This window comes from Artibeus jamaicensis, unplaced genomic scaffold (genome assembly GCF_021234435.1).
Source record: "Artibeus jamaicensis isolate MK-2021 breed Jamaican fruit bat unplaced genomic scaffold, CSHL_Jam_final contig_908, whole genome shotgun sequence".
Classification (NCBI taxonomy): Eukaryota; Metazoa; Chordata; class Mammalia; order Chiroptera; family Phyllostomidae; genus Artibeus; species Artibeus jamaicensis.
In genome coordinates this window covers 4,892,504-4,910,331 of record NW_026522009.1, presented here as the reverse complement: position 1 = coordinate 4,910,331, position 17,828 = coordinate 4,892,504, and positions in this window count along the sequence as shown.

Genomic DNA, 17,828 nt, shown 5'->3' with positions numbered 1-17,828 from the left:
AGTGCGGGGAGGATATTGATGTATGTTGATATTTATTCTACATTGAGTGAACTTGTATTCAATAAAAGCGGGGTGAACAGCATAGTTACTGTGTGTGACTCTTGTCTATCTCTTTGTGCCAGGCTGCTCAGCAGCTAGTGGAGCAATTACCCAGCTGGACGTATAATTGGAGAGGTTATATCACGAACCTACGCTTGGTGACAAGTACAGCAAATGTTAGTTTATAAGTACAATTAAAGGCATTTATACAGTTTTTACATAATGATAATAATTAAAAACCATTTATTCTAAAGGCTGCTTAAAAGTTAATTTTCACCCAGGTGCATACTGCAGCCTATAATTAGCCTTCCCCCATGGGATGTTTGGTCGAGGAAATGCAGAAAGCATCTCCAGAGGCAGAAGTTCCATGCTAAAATGGGATTTTGTTTTTTAACTGTAGTTTGATAATGCTGACTAAAATATGTGAGAAACAAGTGCTCAGAAATATTTGAATGGGTATTCTAGGGTATTATGCTAAGCGAAATAAGTCAGACAGAGAAAGACAAAAATACTGTACGATTTCACCTGTACGTGGAATGTTAAAAAAAACTAAACAAACAAATGAAACAAAGCAGAAACAGACCCACAGATGCAGAGAACACACTAGTTATTGCAGAGGGGTAAATCAGGTATGATACAAGTGGGGGGGAATAAGAAGCACTGACACAAATATTCAGTTATAAAACAAGCAATGAGGACATAACATACAGCACAGGGAATATAGTCAATGATACTTCAATAAATTGACAGTGATAGATCGGGACAAGACTTATGGTGGAGATCACATTGTAAGGTATATAAATGCCAAATCATTATGTTGCATACCTGAAACAAGTATCGTGTAGTATGCTAACTAAACTTTAATAAAAATAATTGTAAAATCTATAATCATCCCAGAGTTACTATCGTGAGAGTATAAAAGAAATACTTTTATACTGCTTGTTTGAAAAATTAAATACTATAGAAACGGTGCCTGGAGAATTGTATTATCTACTTTAAATATAAGAAATATTCACAACAATCATAAAGCATAATGTTCTGTCTATACCATTGGTTTACTGGCCTGGAGTTCAATGCCATTTCTTTGATAAATTCTTACTTACGACTCATTATTTTTCTGTTAATTATCTTCTATTTTCTATCTATTCACAAGTTTGTTTGTTTGTTTTTCCAGAAAGGTGACATTATCTCCAAATACAGGGACTTGTTGTACTTTAATCACTATTGGCTAATTCAACAGAGGATACATTATAATATATAATTCCATTAAGAATTTTTAAAAATCTAAATGAAGTAACTTTAAAAAGTTTATAGAATTTAGCCCTGGCTGGTGTAGCTCAGTGGATTGAGCACAAGCTGTGAAGCAAAGAGTCGTTGGTTGGATTCCTAGTCAGGGCACATGCCTGGGTTGCGGGCCAGGTCCCCAGTGGGGCCCACATTGAGGCAACCACACCTTCTTTTCTTTCCCTTTCTTTCTTCCTTCCTTCCCCTCTCTCTAAAAATAAGTAAATCACATATTTCTTTTAATTATAGAATTAAAAAATGTTATTTAGGAATTAGTATGGCTAAGTTTACTTAACCTTTTAAGATACAGATTTTCTTAGCTTTAAAATAAGGTTCAAGGTAAGTAACCTATAATGATAATATTTGCATGTATAGTCTTAAAGAATATTATTATAGATCCAGGCAATTGCCAATTTCCATTGCTTCAAAACTAACATGTAATAAAATCAATGTTGGAATCATATGACAAATATGTGGTTTTATATAACATAATTTCTACTCATTTATTGAAAATATTTATTAGTGGTTAGTATCTGAAAGTTAACATTGGGGTCTGAGCTTTCCTGCACAAAGATAAACAGAGTTCCTTCTTTCAAGAAACTTTCATTTGAGGTTGAAATGAGAATATAACTACTAAATAAATGAGGGGCAAAGTAATTTTAGACTGTGATCGATGCTAAAAGGGAATGAACTGTGAGCTATGACAGAGTAAATAGCAACAGAGGAACTAGGATGAGGCAGTTGGTATGATGGATTTCCTCTCTAAGCTGATAATTGTGGAGTATTAAGCCAGGTGAAGGATTGTAGGTAGAACATTTTAGACACATAAAATTGATAGGTATAAGACTCAGAGACAGGAGAGCCTGTCAGTTCTCCCAACATGTGGTATTTTCTTTTTTATAAAGATTTCATTTACTTTTAGAGAGGAAGGGAGGGGGGAAAGAGAGGGAGAGAAATATCCATCAGTTTCCTTTCACTTGTGCCTTTTTAGATGCAGGTTTTCTTAGTCTTAATGTTTATTTTGTGCGAGAGAGCTCGGACCCAAATATTAATTTTCAGATTTAACCACTAATAAGTATTTTATAAATTACTAGAAATTACGTTATATGAAACTAGATATTTGTTATATAATTATACATACATCACAACCTAGGCAGGAACCCTAACTGGGAATCAAACAAGTGACCTTTGCATTTGCAAGACAGTACCCAGCCCACTGAACCACACCAGGCAGGGCACATGTGGTCTTTCCATTTTGTGGCTTCATTTATCGGAGTGAATTTTTTGAAGACTTTCGATCTCTTTGCCCATTTCATGATGTGATTCATCTGCCTGTACACATCATGCTGAATGTTCTGCAGTTTTTAGCCAAAAATGGCCTGACTGCTGTGTCCCATCCTCCCTATTTACACAACCTCGCCCTGAGTGACTTTTTTTTTTTCTGGCTTTGGATGAAAAAGTCCTCAAAAAGGAATATTTTGCCAGTATGGAAGTGGTAAAGCAAAACAAAACAAAAAAAGGCAGAAGCACTAAAAGGTTTCATAATCGATGAGTTCAAAAACAGTTTGAACAGTGGAAAAATTCTCAATAATTGTATAGCATCAGAGAGAATACTTTGAAGGTGACTGAAGTTTAAACATGTAAGAGTAAATACACAATTTTTATGAATAAATGCTGGTTTTGGGGATCACCCCTTGTATTTATGTGTGCATGTGTGTGTATATATATGCTTATACATCATCACTACAAATTATAGATATTAAGAGATCATTCTTTTTCATTCTTATTTCAGAGAAATGTTTCTCTCTTTTTTTTGTATCTCATCAGGTTATAGATTAATTCTTCTATTCCTAGTTTGCTAGATTTTTATGCAAAACAGTATTGAATTTTCACAAATTTTTCTCCATTAATTTCAATATTACTTTTTTCTATTGTATTTCTTTAGTTTTATTTGCAGTTTGTTTTTTTCCTTTTTTTAGCTTTCTCTGAATGAAACTCAAATAATTGATTTTCAACATTTTTAATTTTATAGCAAATGTTCCACTACCAAAGATTTTGATGTATTCCTAAAGTTTTTGTATATCAAACATTAAGTATTCTTTCATATTTAAGCAAAATATATTCCAAATTTTTATTTATTGTTTTACCTATACATTATTTAAAATGAGCATTTACCTTCTAAATATTTGGGCTCCTTTTCTCAATGTTTGCTTTCATGTATGTAATTACATGTGTTCAGAAAGCATACCCTAAATTATTGTTTTTTCTCTTTTTTTGGCATTTTATGCTTGAAATTTATTGTGACTTTTATAACACAGCAAGTGGTCTTATTTGAAAACTTTATGCGTTCTTTAAAAAATGTAAATTTTATTATGTGTGGACCTTTCATACAAGCTTTTCAGGCTTTCACAAATTTTGGCTCTGTTTATATTTAAAAAAACATAATACATTTATTGACATATATTATTTTGTTATTAACATTAGCATATTTGCATATGTTCTTAAAATGTGTATGTATTAATGAAAAACATTCAAATCTTAGTAGGAAATGCTATTTTTCTTATATCTAAATGTCTCTAAAGCCATGTCTTACAAGGCCTAACTTTAAGCATTTCAAAACCTGGGTTTACTGTGGTAATATCTATGAGGCCCACTTTTCTTACTTAAATGAGAGCACAGTAATTTATTCTTTACACAACTATGGAAATAAAATAAGATAACAGGTTTTAATTTTTTGGTGTATAGATAAAACTATAATCCTAGATTTTCTATTGGGAAAAATCTATGTTGATGTTCCCAATAGAAATGAGAGAGAACACAAAGGTCATTTGTAATGCAACCTTTGTATTGAATGTGAAGAAATGTTAACACGATGAGACAGGACCATTGGTTAAAACTACATAATTGAGGAAATAGAAGAATCTGTGAAGTATATGGAATAAAAAGTGATTTTAGCAGGGCAAATTTCTAAAGAATTCTGTTGGCTATTCAAAATATCACAAGGGAACAGAAAATATTTCACTGAATAATAACATGAACTCAAATGTACAGAATGCACTTGATCTTAGCCAAAAGGCCGAGAAGCGAAAAAAAAAAGGAAAAGAAAAAGAAAAAAGGAAAGAAAAAAAAAGAAAAAAATGTACTTGAAAAGTAACTAAATAAAAGTAAAAAAAAATGTACAGAATGAAATTAATGAATCAGAGAGAAAATTTAACTAAAGAAAATTGATAAAACTGTTTTTATCATCATTAGGCTTTATGTTTGAAGTTTGTTACTTAAATGTGTGAAGTATTTGCTATCGAGTCTAGTTTTCACTTATAATGGGAGAATCGATAAATTTGCAATTTTTACAGGCAAGAGATTAAAAATTCTAATGCCTCCCTAAAGTCTCAAAAACAATTACCTGCTCAGAACTATGAAAGAACACAAACCTATTTGAATATTAATTCATATGTAAGAATTTGATTACCAAATTCAGAGAAATACACTTACAGAATTTTAGTTGGTGCTGTTCTTTTATTACAGTGAATAGAAGACATAAGTTGAAAGCAGTTAAATTCTACAACACAATTTCCAACTGAAATTAACTGTTGGTTGTGTATATATGGATACAGATATATGCATGCATATGTATCCATGTGTATTCATATGTATATATGTACATATATGTGTACATGTGTATACTTACACATATAGGACCCTCTTGGGACTTCAGGCATTAGTGACCTTCAGGCCATGCGACATGTATGCAACGGCCATTACAGAGACGCTATCTTTGCTGAACTAGGAACTTCCAAAAACCTCCTCCACAGGATGTGAAATGTAATTTGTCTTCCATATGGAAATTAACAAAACCCACAATTACCTAAGATTTCAACATATATAAAGGTAAAATTTCTAAATGGGTGCATGTGTGTTTATGAGTGTGTGCACTTGTGTGTGTAATGGGTGCATATTTCCTTAGCAATTATAACTGATTTAGGGTCCATACTCCAGAAATGTTATTTTAACATGCATAAGTAGAGTTTTTATTTCTGTATTTTCTGGGAAAATCACTTTTATTTTTTGAAAATTTATATTAGCATATTTGAAAAATATTTATACCTTCACATACATAAAATAGTTGGGGTTCATATAAATAATATAAAACAATATGAGGTTATTAAAAATTTTATTAATAAAGATTATTCATGTTATAGGTAAAATTCTTTAAAAATTGAGAATATCTCTAATATCAGGCATTTAATAAATTTTGCATAAACAGGACATTTTAAAAACATACCTAATTTTAATAATTATATTCCAGACTAAATGTTTGTGCCTCACTAAATGTTTGTTTGAGGGGTCAAATTGAATCCATATGTTGAAATCCTAACTCCAAGTGGGAAGGTATCAGGAAGTGTTGCCTTTGGAAGGGATTAGATCATGCAGTGGAACAGTCATGAATGAAATAGTGCTCTTATCAAACACCACCCAGAGAGCTCTCTCAGAACTCTCTGCCCTGTGGGAATACAAGGAGAAATCTGCAGTCCGCAAGAAGCCACTCACCAAACCTTGACCATGGTAGCGCCCTGACTCCCACCCTCTAAGAATGTAAGAAATACATTTTTGTTTTTCTAAGGTACTCCATTTATGGCATTTTGTGATAGCAGCCTAAGCTGACTAATAGATTGACATTTTACCAGAGGGATTATTTCTCAAATATCACATAATTATCCTTTCTAATAACAAAAGAAAAGAGGCAAAACAGGTTTTATTTTTAATTTTTGTATTATTAAAACATTTTATATATTTATTTTTTGAAAGAGAGGGAGGGAGGGAGTTAAAAAAGGGGAAAGAAACATCTATATGAGAGAGACCTCCAACCAGGACCAAACCCACAATTCAGGTATGTACCCTGACCAGGGATCAAACCAGCGACTCTTCACTTTGCCTAATTATATGCAACCACCTGAGCCACACTAGTCAGAGAAACAAGAGGTTTTTTAGTTTATCTGCACTGAAAGCAAATTATTCTTTTAGCTATTTTACTACTTTACATAGTTTGTTTTGAAAGACTGTTTTTTCCTTCCAACTGATTCTTCACATCTGTGATTAACTAGTGATGAATGGGCCCATATACTTTTAAATGTTAAGACCCAGATTATACTTATTTGACATTATTTATTCAGCACTTACAGCTCAATTAATATGTGAGTTTAAAGTTAATTTAAATGTAAGTGAAAACAATGCTTTGCCTCCTGGTAGTAGCAGGCTCTGAACCAGCTGAACAGAACAACATGGGATCAATAGTCACAATTCAAAATGGTCCTCGTGGGCCTTTCTCTAATCCAATTTCTGGCAGCCTTTGTCCTCAGTACTGTGTGTATGTGCATGTGTATGTCTGCACATACACGCATACAGCTGTGCTTACAACCAAAGTTGGCAAAACCATAGAGTGATGAGATCATCTTTAAAGATAAACCGAATTGACAGCTTCTCTAAAAAAAAAACTTTCTATAACCTGACATATTCTTTTTGTCTTCTCTTTGGCAGTATCTAGTGGTTGGTCCTTTAACGTCCCCAGTATAATTACTATACTGCATTTTCTTCAAATGTTCTTTGTTATAGTAGTTTATATACCGCTTACTATATTACATTTACTTATTGTCTTCCTACCTTAATAGATAGTATATTTTATGCATTTTGAAGGCACCAATAAAGCCTTAATCATTTGTGTCTCAGCAACAATGAACAATGAGTTAGGGGTTCAATCTATAGATGAGACATGTCTAATAGTTAAAGTTTAGGTTCCTTTCTATCAATTAGGAATGTTGAATATAAAGTTGCTAATGTAAAATAAGTTTCTCTTCAGATGAATTATTTTTCTGGCAACTTCTACATGGTTGGGGAAGTTTTCTTTCATTATTTGTTCACATAACTTTTGAATTTTTTGCTCTTCCTCTTCTCCTTCTGGCACTCCTATGATTCAGATGTTGGAATGTTTAAAGTTGTCTCAAGGGTTCCTCAGCCTCTCAATTTTTTAAAATTCTTGTTTCTATAATCTGTTCCAGTTGGTTGTTTATTTATTCCTTTTTCCCAAATTGTTGATTTGAGTCAGGGTTTCCTTCCCTTCACTGTTGTTTCCCTGTTTATTTTCCTTATTTCACTTGGTATAGCCTTCATTTTTTCTTTATTTTATGACCATACTTAATCATTTCTCTGAGCATCCTGATTACCAGTGTTTTGAACTCTGCATGTGATAAGCTGGATATCTCCTTGTCCCTTAGTTCTTCTTCTGGAGTTTTGATCTGTTCTTTCACTTGGGCCATATTTATTTGTCTTGGTGCACCTGTTTTCTTGCACTCAGGGGCTGAGCCTTGGGCATTTGCTAGGGCAGGGCTGTGGCACTGTATGTGGGAGAGGGATCAGAGAGGAACAGTGCTTCTTGCTAGCTTACTAGTCTCTCACCCCACTTTCCATCACTCCCCTTGCATCCCACAAATGCATTGTGCCCTTTTTGGTGCTGATTCCTGGGTGGGTGGGCTTGTGTGTGTTTTAGGAACCTCTAGAGTCCATTGTGGGCCTCTGCAATGAACTTTCTTGTTAGACTGGGAGTTTCTCCTGCTGTTGCAACCCCCACAGATATTTCCCTCGCTGGAACTCTGAGTTGCATGAGTTGTCTTGCTTCCTAGCTTTTCTTTCAGGCTTATCTGCTAGCAAATGTAGGATATTTGGGTTAGCCAGCTGCAGCTTCAGCCATCCTGGACAGCCAGCCACTGCCTTGTTATGTGCCATCTCTGCCTGGCTGTTCATCTCTGCCCCGCCTACAGGTCTAGATGAACATTGTTGTTTAACTCCTTTGTCATTAAATTTCCATACAGTTGGATTTTCTGGCAGTTCTGGTTATTTCTAAATTGTTTGTTTTCCTCCTTTTCGTTGTGCAAGGAAGTAAAATGTATCTACACCTCCATCTTGGCCAGAACTCTCACTTTGGTTCTTAAAACACAAATAAGCTTAAAGTAAAAGACTGGAAAAAGATATTCTATTCAGTAACTTTGCTAATAATATAAAACAAAAAAAACTTTAAGTTAAAAATGTTTTCCAAAGACTTAAAATAATTTATTAATAAAATATTGACATCAAGAAGATATAAAAATTGTAAACTTTTATGTTCCTAATAACAAAGTATCAAAATATAAGAGGCAAAAAATTATAGAAAGGAAGAGAGAAATAGGCATTGCTACAATAATATTTGGAGACTTTAAAATTCAATTTTTAATAATGAATATAACAATCAGAAATAAGATATCTAAGGATGTAGAAGCAAATAAATAAAGCAACTGTATCTAACAATCATACACAAGACACTCTATCTGTGGAGCAGGAAAATCTATCTACCAAGGCCAAGTGAGGATTCCCACTGTGAGGGATGGAAAAATCCTAACAATGCCAACCACTGTAAAGGAACCCACAGATATCAGTATTCTACGATTCTGAAGTAGCCAAGGAAGAACCAACATACAAGTCACCGGTGGAACAATGCTTTACTCACAGAAGTAAATGAGGTACAATAAAATCAGTGTCTGTAGTGTGTGCAGGTCTCTCGTGGCCAGTCAGTCCTTCCCCAGAGCTGGCCATGGGCTGGACTGCATACATACCTCCTGTGAGCATGTTCCCTCCTGCAGGGAACATGCACTACTATGTGTTTGGCAAAATATCATGTAGTGCACGCTCTAAAACAATACAAGGAAGGAGAATACGTGGCCAACCACAGATGGCACTGAGCTTCTGTATTTATAATGCGTCAGCCACATAATAAGCACTAGTTACTTATCCACTCATCCCCGCTTAAGTCTGACCACTAGTAAATAACCAGGGCATTAGCCCATTAAGCTTTGATCTTCACCCTTAATTTACATTTTCTGTGACTATATAATTATATTGTATTTATTCATGTTTATATATTTTTCTTTTGGTCTTGAATCCAGCCTGAAAGTATATTCTGTTGAGTTGTTAAGAAAAGTATTTATTGGATTCACATCACCAGGTACCTGCAAATCACCTGTTCAAGTGCTGATAGAGAGTTAATATAACCAAATGGGATGCTTGAAGTCTACACTTCAATGGAAAACATAATAAATACCTTTATGGTCCGGAACTTTAACTTCCATGTACTACTTACTATTCTTCTGCCAAGAGAACCTGGTCAGTCACACATCTAAATTCTCCTGGTTTGAATTAGATGGTTTGCTGTCTTCACAGAAAACCCTTGAAAACAATGCTCTCTTATGTCAAAAATATTTATATCTCAGGCCGATTCTGCCATATATAAAAAGATTCACAGTAATATACTTATAATTTGAAGAGTGTCATTCTTTAGAATACAACTTTCTGTTTCTTAATTAATAGATCGTCAATCACAAGTAACCCTATGATTAAGTTCCTTTTGTTCTATGGCGCTAAAGAGTGGGTTATCCTTCCAATTATAGTATTCACAAGTAGTGTTTTTAGGTCAACTCAATAAGCAGAGGTAACAATAGGCTGTCTGCTTCATTAGAATGAGACATTGTACCTAGGTGGGATCCTTTTGAAACATGATTGATTAAAGTACACGGTCCCAGATTCTACTTTAATTCATTTACCTGGTAACTAAAATGAAAATATCTGAGTATTCTGAGAAAATCCCACACTGTTTTCCATAGTGATTGCGTCAGTGTGCAATCTCACCAACAGTGCACTAGGGTTCCCATTTCTCCACAACCTCTCCAACACTTGTTGTTTGTTGCTCTGTTTATGATGGCCATTCTGACTGGTGTGAGTTTGTATCTCATTGTGGTTTTAGTTTGCATCTCTCTGATAGCTAGTGATACTGAGCATCTTTTCATGTGTATCTGGACTCTCTGTATGCCCTCCTTGGAGAAGTGTCTGTTCAAGTCCTTTGCTCATTTTTTAATTGAGTTGCTTGTCTTCTTAGAGTAGATTTGTGTGAATTATTCTGGAGACCAAACCCTTGTCTAAGGTATCACTGGCAAATATGTTTCCCATATGGTTGGGTCTTTTTTTATTTCTTGTTTAAGATTTTATTAATTTATCTTTCGAGGAGAGAGAAGGAGAGAGGGAGAGAAATATCAATGTATGGTTGCCTCGCATATGTTCTTCACTGGGAACTGGCCTGCAACCCAGGCATGTACCCTCACTTGGAATCAAACCATGATGCTCTGGTTTGCAGGCCCATGCTCAATCTGCTGAGCTACACCAGTTAGGGTGGTTCTCTTTTTATTTTAACACTGTTTTCTTTAGCTGTGCAGAAGCTTTTTATTTTGATGAGATCCCATTTGTTCATTCTTTTCTTTATGTCCCTTGCTCTAAAGAACATATCAGTGAAAATACTGCTGTGTGAAATATCTGAGATTTTCCTGCCAATGTTCTCCTCCAGGACTTTAATGGTGTTACAGCTTATATTTAAATCTTGTATCCACCCTGAATTTATTTTTGTGCACGGCGTGAGTTGGTGCTGGAGTTTCCTTTTTTAATTTTTTTGCATGTAGCTGTCCAGCTCCCCCAACACCATTTGTTGAAGAGGCTATTTTTACTCCATTTTATGTTGCTGCCCCCTTTGTCGAATATCAATTGATCGTAGAAACTTGGGTTTATTTCTGGGCTCTCTATTCTCTTCCATTGGTCTATCTGTCTGTTTTTATGCCAGTACTAGGCTGTTTTGATTACGGTGGCCTAGTAAGACAGTTTGGCATCAGGTATTGTGATTCGTCCTACTTTTTGCTCTCCTTTCTCAAAATTGCAGCTGCTGTTCAGGGTCATTTATAGTTTCATATAAATTTTTGAAGTGTTTGTCCTATATCTGTGAAATATGCCATTGGAACTTTAATAGGCATTGCATTGCATCTATACATTGCTTTGGGTAGTATGGACATTTTGATGAAAAACATTATGGAATCTCCTCAGAAAATTAAAAATGGATCTGTCTTTTGACCAGGCAATTTCACTGCTAGGATTATATCCTAAGAACTCTGAAACAACAATGCAAAAGAACCTATGTACCCCAATGTTCACAGCAGCACAATTTACAGTAGCGGAGTGTTGGAAGCAACCTAGGTGCCCATCAATAAATGAGTGAATCAAGAAACTATGGTCCATTTACACAATGGAATACTATGCAGTGAAAAGAAAGAAGGAGCTCCTACCCTTTGGGACAGCATGGATGGTATTGGAAAGCATTATGCTAAGCGAAATAATCCAGGTGGTGACAGACAAATACCATATGATCTCATCTTTAACAGGAACCTAAACAACAAAACAGACAAACAAGCAAAATATAACCAAAGACACTAAAATAGAGAACAGGCTGACAGTGACCAGAGGGGAGAGGGGAGGAAACTTCAAGGGAAAAGGGTGAAGGATTGCAGGAACAATTATAAAGAACATATGGATAGCAATGGGGAAGGGGTGGAAAATGGGAGGGAGGTGGGGAGGGCTAGGGGGTTGGGCTGGGGTAGGAGAAAGGGTAGAAACTTGTACTTGAACAATTAAAAACAAAAGAAAACATCTGAGTAGCTGATGGGAGTAATTAACCTTTGGTGTTTAATCGCTTGATTCTGTTGAAATGGAATCAGCAATACTCATTACATCTCATTCAATCCATTACCCTGATCAATGCAGTATTGTTTTCATGGTTTGTTTACCAGACTTTCTTGAAACTGAAATCATAGCATTTTTAAGCTACAAGAGATTTCACAAAAACTAAGTAAACAGGAAGTTAAGTGTTTTCCATTTCATTCATTCTTCTGAAACTGGATTCTATTTTATTTTTAACTTGAATGTTATATAAAGATATTTAGAAATATGCCCTATTAGCTCTCTTCTACCCTCGCCCAGATCTTTAATTTGATGAACATGTTCGAAAGGCTTGATTTTGTGTTTTAAAAATACTTTGAAGGATAAAGCCATCCAAACAACAGAATCAATCAAACAGCCAACAAAAACTTGTTTGGGCTTTTACAAATAGCAAATACTAAAAAAACAGTTGTTGCCTTGGCAAAGGCCTTAGAAAAGTCTGATTATATGACAACCCTGAAAAGAACTTCTTAAAAAAATAGCTGTGTTATATCACAGGGTCATGTGTCATTATGGGAAGCATGATGAAAAATTCTGATTTACAATATATTCATTTGTCACATAATGTTATTGATTGATTTTAGCAAAAGGTAAGTTTCTGCACTCATTTCTCTTAAATCTTATTCAATACTTTTCATGTGATATAAAGATTGTCTTTAAATGTTAATTTAAAGGCTTTTCATAGAGAAATAAAATAATTTTAGTGTCTAAGGTACCATGGTCAAATTAAAACACATTGCTATTGGAAGTGAGGAAAATAGAAAAAGTTATATTTTCAATCTTAATAACAACAATGACTTTTTTTACTAATTATTATTTTTTACTTATGGTTCCATTTTTCAATCTACTGGTATCTATAGACCTCTTTTTTCCACCAGATAAAAATCACATGTATAATTATTTATAAAATTTCTGGGGATTTAATGATGCTAAAATATATGCATGTATATCAGTGAATCACAAATTTTAAAATACCTGCCTGAATTAAATTTAAAAATGAAAATATCAGCCCTGGCTGGTGTAGCTCAGTGGATTGAGCGCGGGCCTGCGAACCAGATTATCGTGATTTGATTCCCAGTCAGAGCACATGCCTGGGTTGCAGGCCAGTTCCCAGCAGGGAACACACGAGAAGCAACCATACATTGATGTTTCTCTCCCTCTCTCCTTCCCTTTCCCTCTAAAGATAAATAAATAAAATCTTTAAAAAATGAAAATATGATTATTTACTTAGGAAGAGGGTGACATTCGCTTTAAATACCTAAAATTGAAGCTCACTGTAATTAAATAATCAACAGCTGCAGTTGGCTGATAATGCTTTAAAATTTTTAATAATGCCATGTCTCAGGGAGGAGAAAGACAAATCCTCTTAGCCAGTCACTGTTCAATGTCAATGCATAGTGATAGAAATATTCAATATTAAGTCTTTTGTATTGTCATAATGGATTTTTTATTTTTTGAAATGTAATTCTGTCAGAGAAGTAAGTCCTATTAGAAAAATAGAAAAAAATTACAGACTGATATATTTATTGTTAAGTGGCATAAATAATGTGTGTGGATTTAGCCAATGAATGATCTACTTTGAGCAGTTTGGTCATGGTATGAGAAAGGAATGGCTGGTTGTGAGCAGTATCTATTGAGACTTTTTAAACAGACCACAGCAGCTACAGAATGCAGGGTCTTAATGAAGGAGCCGCCCCGAAGCTGCCTGCAGATACAATTACAGATGTTTTTGGGGGATGTCACAGTAACTTGTTTTCTTCTAAGGGTAACCAAATAAACCTAAGATTTCATTGCTAGAAGGTATGAAATCCACAAAGTGCAAGCGTTAAAAAATTATTCAGGTTCTCTGAGCAGTGGTTCTATTTATTCTATTTTTTTATTCCTTAAGCAGTGCATTATTATTAGCATGGAGCAAAGGGAATAAACCCACACATTTGTTTGACAAGCTAAAGTTCAGTACTGTGAGGTTCCATCAGTTTGAATTTCACGTACCACCATTTCCCCAGATACTTTATCGTAGGGGGATCCCACGTATTTACCAGATTTCCATAACAAATATGGGAGAATATTTGGAACACATAATGAGTTGATGCACAGGAGATTGTGAGAGCATAAGTCAATGTACTTTGTCAATTATATGTAAAATTAGACTTTAATTAGAAATAGGCTAATATCTGAAAAGCCGAACTGTAGTATCTAGGTTATTTCCTAGGAAGGTGAATGTATGATAGAAATGAGGAAGTAGTGAATGATCAAAGTGTAATAAAATGATTTTGTACACAGCACTTTTGTAAGTTTGAATTGAGTAGATTCCAAAGTTAAATAAAGTCTGAAGTCCTTCTCATTTTAATTGCTTCGACATGATTCTGTAAACCATGGTTCAACAACTTATGGTCCATGGACAATTTTGGACTGCTAACAGTTATTGTGTAAATAAAATTTAATTGGAACATAGCAACAATCACTTCTGCAGAGTTGAATGGTTACAATAAAGACAATAAGGAGCACAGAATAGCCCTGGCTGTTATGGGTCAATTGGTGGGAACACTGTCCCATAAAATAAAAGACTGTGGGTTTGACTCCCAGTGTAGGCATATGCCTAGGTCACAGATTTGGTACCTGGTCCGGGTGCGTAAATGAGGCAACTGACCCATGTTTCTCTGTCACATCAGTATCTCTCTCTCTCTCTCTCTCTCCTTGCCTTCCTCTCTCTCAAAAATCAATGAGCATGTTCTCAAGTGAATGTTAAAAAAGGGAAAAAAACCCTACAAACTAAAGAACTCATTATCTGACCCTTAACAAAAAAAATGTTTGTCATCCCCATTCCCTATGTATCAAAATCACCGAAGCTTGAGTTTATGTTTTTTGTTTTGCAGCTATGTTATATTCCTGATCTCATATCCAATGATGCAGTTTCTAATAAATAAACTTGGAAGTTCTAATATAAAATTGAAGGTTTATATTTGCCATAGATATTTTAATATAAGTGATAAATTCATAGTTGTTTTAGGCAAAGTTTTATTAGAAATGTAGAACTACTAAACCTCTGATAGAGCTAAAAAGCTTACTATAGAAATAGGATTTACATAAATATGAAAGCAATTAGCTAAGTAGAATTCACAAAGAATTGAAAGATAGGTACAATTACTTTCAACCACAAGGCTTTGTCACTGAAGTAGTTGAGCAAATGCAAACTTTAAGGAATATTCTAGAAGGTGTGCATGTCTGACTATGTAAGTGAACTATGAAATGAAAATCAGTGGAGAAATCTGTGGAATTTGCTTCAGGTATGAGCTTGGCAGTTGATTTGCACACACTGTTGGCTGCCGAGGCCAGTAGTCCCAGGGACTATGGCTATTTTTGTGTACACTGGATATCTCTATGCCTCTCTTTCAACCTGACTGGCTTCTGAGACCTTGGAAAAGTAACGACTTCTCTGTTTCCCACTCTCAATGCTTATTCATTTTCCTGTTTTGGTCCACTCCAAGTAAGAAATATACATGAAAGCAGAATTTGGTAAACATAGTTTCTAGTTTTAACTAACTTGACAACTATGTATTACGCACACAGGGTCTGTGAGTCAGAGATTAAGACAGGGAGCACCAGGGAAGTTTTGTCTCTACTCCACTTGGTATCTTCTGTTGTATTTTGAAACCAAGAGAAAACATTATGCCTCTTATAAGTCTAGTAGTTGATGCTGGGAAAACTCAAAGAGCTGAAGGCCAGCACAGCTAAAGTTCCCAGAGCATCTTTCTTACACGCATGGCTTCTGTACCTGGTCTCTTCGGCATAAAGGTGTCCCAATATTTGGACTTTTTACATGCAAGCTCCTGTTTCCCATGGAAACTTTTGTAAGAGAATAAATCAAGGGAAGTTCTATTCTCTTTATAACCAAACTTCAGGGTTGACCTATCATCATTCTGCCACCATCTACTAAAAAGGTTGGTCACAATTTTCTGCCGAGATTCAAAGGGAACAAAATGAACAACACCCCACTTGTTGGGATGAGAGTCAATTGCACTGTTGAAGGAGCACATGTTACTTCAACCAGCTTTGGGAAATAGAATATGCCCCGTTTTTAAGTTTTGTCATTTTTTTGTAACTTCCTAACAAGTAAATTTAAAAATACATTTTTAGTCTTTCTTATTTTTAATTCAGAGCATTCAAGACTATAAATGTTCCCCATGAAAGAGCTTGTGTTATTTTAAAATTTGATCATTGTTTCTTCTTTGAATCATGAGATATTTACAAATGTAAATTACTCAGAACTGTAAAGTTCCCTCATAGCAGAGCTTGTAGTATTTTATAATTTGCCATTTTTAATTTGTCACACATCAATTCTTTATAAGATTATGAATGAGCAGTCTTACTTTAAATTTCTTTCTTTATTATTAATGTATACTAATATTTTGTTATAGTTAGAATGTATGATGTACTGATATCAATCATTTAAATTTATGAACTTTCTTTAATAATTCAAGTAGCTTTCAATTTATGTATCCTCTGTATGTATGCTGAAAAAAATTCTAAACTATAGTAGTCAATTTTATTTTGTTAATAAGTGGACATATTAGAAGAATTGTGTAAATTATTCTATTTAAACTAAGTTATTGGAGAAATATTTATTGGTAACTTCCATATCCTGAGTCTTAATCTCCATGTTTGGGAAAAATAAATGAAGAAAATAGAGAAAACATTTCAGCTCCCCATGAGTTTGCATTCTATAAAGACAGATAAGGAATAATTAACACAATAACTAAATAACCAAATAAATTAATGCAGAGATGACAAGTCACTTGAGGAACAAAAGAGATAATGGGCATCATTAACATTTACTGGTGTGGTGATTTGAGTTGATGTATTGTAACACTATGTAACAATGATTAAGACTGGCCTTGTTGAAAGGCAATTTCTGCATATAGATATCAAGGATATGAAGGAGTGAGCTAATGGAATATGGATATGGTGCTCCATCCTCCCACCCCCTCACCTCCCCACCCCTTAGCTGTTATCCTGCTCTCTGTCTGTTTTCCACATTATATTTGCGTTTGATAATAAGCTTTCACAATCTTCAGAATTGGTGAGTATGTTCAGTGGGTTGTCTTTCTCCTCCGTTCTTTCCTGTTTACTGTGTGCCTTGCACTGCAAAGCATAAAAAGTTGAAAGTGTTTTATGCAGTTTGGATTCTAAATGTGTATTAACTTCTTCAAACTAGATGCACTTGTGATTTGCTGAAGTTAGGAGTTAATCCTAGATGACTTCCTTGTTGCTTGTGTATTTATTTATTTACCCTTCCTGACTTGTTTGTTCTCCTTTCCTTCATTTAGTTACAAACTCCACTGGTATTAAAGGTCAGTAGTGATAGGCATCTGTTCATGACACACTGCCGTTCAACTTTTTTGAAGTTTATATTTTCTTTAAGAATTTTGTATGGTTTTCAAACATTTTAAACAAGAATAGATCATTTCTACTTTGGAAATTAATTATTTGTGTATGTACTAACTATAGTTATATTATCTGAGTTTCCATTTAAGTTTATTTTGTTGTTCTTGATCATTTAAAAATATTTTAAGATCCAGTAAATTATTATTCCCCCCAAAATACATAGAGTTATAGGTCCATGAGATCCTGAGAAAAATGTTTTTATGTATTTTGTTAATTTTAGAAATAGGGAACAATCATGATGCATATCAAGTATTGCTGCTGATCAGGCCGAGGTAATTACAGGTGAGTCTTTTTAATGCAGTACTTTCTAAATTTACCAAGGAACAGAAATAGTTCGTGATGGCTTACATGAAACATTTGATACAACTAGTTTACTATGAAACATAGTTTGCAAAATGTGCTATGTTATGCTTTCCTTGTAAATATGTAGCCATATCATCTATTTT